Source organism: Pyrus communis, chromosome 12 (genome assembly GCF_041283825.1).
Source record: "Pyrus communis isolate YQ-2024b chromosome 12, ASM4128382v1, whole genome shotgun sequence".
Classification (NCBI taxonomy): domain Eukaryota; kingdom Viridiplantae; phylum Streptophyta; class Magnoliopsida; order Rosales; family Rosaceae; genus Pyrus; species Pyrus communis.
This window is the reverse complement of record NC_142576.1, coordinates 17,691,568-17,696,680: the sequence shown is the minus strand read 5'-3', so window position 1 is coordinate 17,696,680 and position 5,113 is coordinate 17,691,568. Positions and strand designations below refer to the sequence as shown.

General features: G+C 39.9%; 1 long non-coding RNA gene across 1 annotated transcript; it reads right to left on the bottom strand.

Annotated features, from left to right (window-relative positions):
* Positions 1-311: 311 nt before the first annotated feature.
* On the bottom strand, positions 312-2,213 carry LOC148692417 (uncharacterized). Its single transcript, XR_015954496.1, has 2 exons — positions 991-2,213; positions 312-664 (listed from the first exon to the last, which is right to left on the bottom strand). It is a non-coding gene; the product is annotated as an uncharacterized LOC148692417 (long non-coding RNA).
* Between the last annotated feature and the right edge of the window lie 2,900 nt (positions 2,214-5,113).

Below are 5,113 nucleotides of genomic sequence, written 5' to 3'. Positions count from 1 at the left end.
CTTGAGACCAAAATCTCTTTGGTACATTCATTTGTAACATTAGAGCTCTAGTTTTTTCAAGCAAGTCACGGTTTTTTCGTTCAGCAACACCGTTTTGCTGAGGTGTACCAACACAACTTGTTTGGTGCATGATACCATGAGTGCTTAAATAATGTTTCATGATATGAGATGTGTATTCGGTACCATTATCAGATCTGAGAGTTTGGATTTGAGAGGAGAAATGGTTTTTAACAAGGTTATGAAAGTCTTTGAACACTTCCATTACTTCATGCTTATACTTTAAAAGATATAACCATGTGACTCGAGAGAAGTCATCCACAAAGATCACAAAGTACTTATAACCATCAAAAGATTCATTAATAGGTCCCCATACATCAGAATGGACTAGTTCAAAACATCTACTAGTTCTGGACAATGAAGATTTGAAAGGTAACCGAGTGGCCTTAGACAAATGGCAGGTTTCACATGAGGTTACATCCTTTCCTAGATTTGGAAACAAGGTCGACAAAATGGTTGGGGCCAGGTGAGCTAAACGTTGATGCCACAATTGGTTCTCTTGAATGGGATTGAACTTGACTTGGAACCCCCTGGGATTGTTCTTTGACATGTAATAGAGACCATCTAGGAAAAACCCTTCACCAATCGTCTTCTTGGTGGCACAATCCTGAAAAATGACATTGTGAGGGGAGAATATGGCCAAACAGTTCAAGGTTTTTGTGATTTTACCCACAGAAAGGAGTTGAAATGGAAAGGAAGGAACATATAGGGCCACTGACTCAATAACATCAGACATTAGGTTTATTTTTTCCTTTCCTAAAACCCTCGCATTCTCCCCATTTGCAGTTGAAACTTGAGAGGAATTTGATAATTTTTCAAACTTATTAGGCTTAGATATATGGTTGGTCATATGATCTGTGGCACCCGAATCCACAACCCAAAAATCATGCAACATATTTATATTAAGAGCAGTTTTAAAAGCTTTCATGATACCTTGCATATCTTCTTGGGGTATGGCTTTGGAGTCCTCCAGGAAACCAGCAAACTTGCCTAGTAAAGCCGTCGAGTTTTCTTCTTCCAAGTTGTCTCCTCGGTTGCTTCCAGCACTTCCTTTCCTGCCTTGAAGGTACAATGCAAACTCATTCATGAGTTCAGCAGGATTTGCTGTGAAGGTTTTTAATGTGTCAGACCCCTTAGAAGTAGAGGCAGAAGCATGATTGGCACGATGTACAGTACGGTTCATCCTTTGTGTACCCTTGTTGTCCTTCATGAAGTCCGGTTTTAATTATGGATGTAAAATCCAGCACATTTCCTTGACATGACCGGTATAGTTACAGTGTTGACATTTCAAATGTGGGTACTTTCCCTTGTACTTCCTCTCGTTGGTCAGGTACGCCCTGGCATCAGGTACACTAGCCTTTGTACTCATGTTCATGACCTTCCTCCTCACTTCTTCACGTTGGATTGTTGCACATACACTGGTGAAGGAAGGGAGTTCAGAGTTCATGAGTATGTGACTTCGTAGATCTTCATATTCTGAATCGAGACTAGACAGAAGTTGAAATATCTTGTCTTCTTCTGCTCGTTTGCGAATCACAGCAGCATCAATCGTATGAGGACGATATGTTTCTAATTCATTCCACATGCTTTTCATGCTCCCTAAGAGTTGCACAAATGGTTTACCTTCTTGTTGAAGATTGGATATGTCCCTTTTCAGTTGGAAGACTCGTGCAGCATTATTCTGACTGCCATACATTTCCTTGATAGTCTCCCATAGCTGAAATGAGGATTCCGAATAGCTGAATATTTCAGCTAGCTTGCGATCCATGGAATTGATGAGCCACGACATAACCAGTTGATCTTTGCTAAGCCAGGATTCATAGTTTGGTGAGGAAGCATCAGGTACTTTGATGCTCCCATTTATGAACCCTAACCTGGACCTTCCACCTAGAGCGAGGGATACAGCTCTCGACCAAGGCAAATAGTTAAACTCATTCAACAGAACTGAGCTTAACCTTTGATTTGGATTAACATCCATCTCAGGCATATTCCCGGATGAAATCACCGGTGAACTTTCAGCATCTGATCTTAATGGATTTTCTTCAGCCATGTTGGAGGATGAACACGCTCAACAAGTAGTAAAGCAGAAGCAGGTTATATTCCCTGCTCTGATACCATGTTGGTTTTCTTTGTTGTGTTTTTTTATTTCATGCTTCAAGTAATTACAATATACAACACACATAAATAGAGAGAAGGCCAAGGCCGGCCTTCCTTAATTTAAGGGAAACAACAATGCTAAAATTAAGGCATGATTAAGGGAAACAACAATGCTGAAATTAAGGCATGATTAAGGGGAGTTGACAACCTAGACTAGGAAACCCTAATAACCTACTGGTGAGTTGACAACCTAGACTAGGGAACCCTAATAACCTACTGGTACTTGCAATAGCAATAAAGAAATCCATCGGTGGGGTGCATATGTTAGATATATAAACAGACACATGATATTACATTTTATATGTATGTATGTGTGTGTGTGTGTATTTATATATATATATATATATATATATATGAACGGTGATGGGACAATCACGCAAACATATATATATATATATATATATGACTCAGAAGATGGAAAACGTCCTCAACTTAAAACAAATAAGCCTCACCGAGTAAAGACTGCAAAGGATATGGCCCTGCCTTCTCTCCCTCCTCACCGTGCCTTCAATGGATTAGACTGCGACACATTTGCCATCTTGAACACCCTCGCTCCAGCACCTGCTGCGTGCACCACGAGCCACGGATCAATTGGATGAATGGGAGAGGTCTTTAAGAATATTGTTGGAGATATTGAGGCTTCAGGAAGCAAGGGATGCAAAAGAGGCCTTACTTCTCGCAAGGAAAATCCACGAGAGATGAGATAAGTGGGATAAAAAGATGTCGGAGTTGCTCAAAGTGCAGCAAGAGACAGGATCGGCAACGCAACATGAAATGACTGTGGTTGAGCTTTCAGTAAGCGGCACACGGACGACCATGCAGTAACGGTGCAAGGCAGCAATGCAATGGTTGTGCAATGGTCAAGTAGTGACGGTTCGATCCCATATATATACATATCTATATATATGTGTGTGTGTGTAGAATAACCCAATAAAGCAAAAGAATGGTGCAGTGACTATGCAGATAAGAATGGTCTGCATGTAGAGAAAGATGCGATGCAGCGAGGAAAACCCATGCTCTCCACTTCACTTGTCCGTCAAAGAATAAAAAAAAAATAGTAAAAAATGTTTAGTGCGCCAGATAACATCCATCAAAATATATATATGTATACATACATATATATATATATAGTGAAATCTTGGTGCATGGGCACTATTCTAAAAAAAAAAAAAAAAAGGAGGTGGAATCTTGGTGCATCGGCAGTGGCACCATGCAAAAAAATGCTGGCTATTACTGTTAACACGTCAAAAAAAAAAAAAAGGTAATAATAATAATAAAATTAAAAAAATTAAAAAATAAAATAAAATAAATATGGTGGCGACAAAATCATTGAAAGTTAGAAACAAAAAATGGGGAATGCATCAGACACCATCTAAAGGGAAGAAAGGTTATCGGATGGGGCACAACACCATGTGAAAAAAAAAATTATATATATAATGAATGGTGGATCAGCACCATGTGAAAGAAAAGAAAAGAAGAAGGGGAAAAAAAAAAAAAAAAAAAGTTGAATGAAAGAAAACTCATTTATTGATATCTCTGAAAATTTACAAGAATGTGCATATACATGAGTAAAAAATAAAAAATAAAAAATAAAATTTTTTTGTTTTACAAGAATGTGCAAACAAATAGGAGGAAGCCTTCATTGATCAGGTGGAGCTTCATCACTCGGCAGAACTCTACGAAGAAGACGCGCTAGAGGTTGATTGTTTGGAGCCTCAATACTCGGTAAAACTCCAGAGGTCGAATGCAATAGGTGCCTCTGGAGTAAAGCCACAAACATCTGATGGTCACTCTGAATTCGATTTTCGGATTCCTGAAGCTGGTCAAGCTTTCTCTTCATGCTCGTTGAGTAACTATTGGCAAGCATGTGCAAGTCTCTGTTTTCATGCTTAAACCCTCTAATCTCTTGCTTAAGACTCGCCACCCCAGCCATAAGTGACTCAACTTGACGAGTTCGAGCAAGAAAGCGTTGGCCCATGTTCGATACAGAGCTCGCACACTGAACACTGAAAGCCAAAGAGTCTTGAACTACCAGCTCATCAGACCGCTTGGAAAGGATCCTGTTATCCTTGGGGGTGAGAAGATTTCTAGCAACCATCGTAGTGGTTATGTCGTTCTTCATCACAGAGTCCCCAACTATAAGAGAACCGTTGGGGATACAAAGGATGGGTGTCATATGTTGTCTTGAGAAGGCATGTCGGCATCTTCCCCAACATTTAAATCAAGACAACGATCAGACGGGCAAGCCATTTGCAAAAAATGAGGAAGGAAGAAAAGGTCAGATGAATCAAAATCTCAGAAATACAAGGAGGGTAGCTTCTACAGGCAACAACTCTCAACCGTGCTTTTGAAACACAATTGTTACCTCTATATAAAAAAATTAAAAAAAAAGGGCAACAGGGCTGTTCACTTAGAAATCGAAGAGATGCTTGCTCAGAAATCAAAGAGGTGTTTGTTCAGAAATCAAAGAGGTATCACCTTCCAAACCTCAAAAGTCGGGCCGCTTGTTCAAGGATCAAGGAGTCATCACTCTTTGAATTTCAAAAGTCGGATTTGTAGGATCAAAATTTGTTAGCACCTTTCACACGCAACCTCAGCTTTGCGGACATTATAGGCAACTTTGTCAAAATATTTCTGACAAAGTCGAAAACGCGTGAATCTTACTGTTTCAATTACCCAATGGTTGCCAACAATAGTAAAAGAACAGTACCACCACTTGCTATTGGGAAATCCCTATATATGTCGACCTTCGTCTTTCATGGCAAGGCAGACCTGTAAAAAATGCCCAAACCCTTCCTCACCTCCGAGAGTACTCCCAGTAGAGCCTCTCGAAATGCCCAGTTTTCTTCTTCTCCAGGAATACCCTTGCAAACAAATGACACCAAAGCAAAAGTATCAC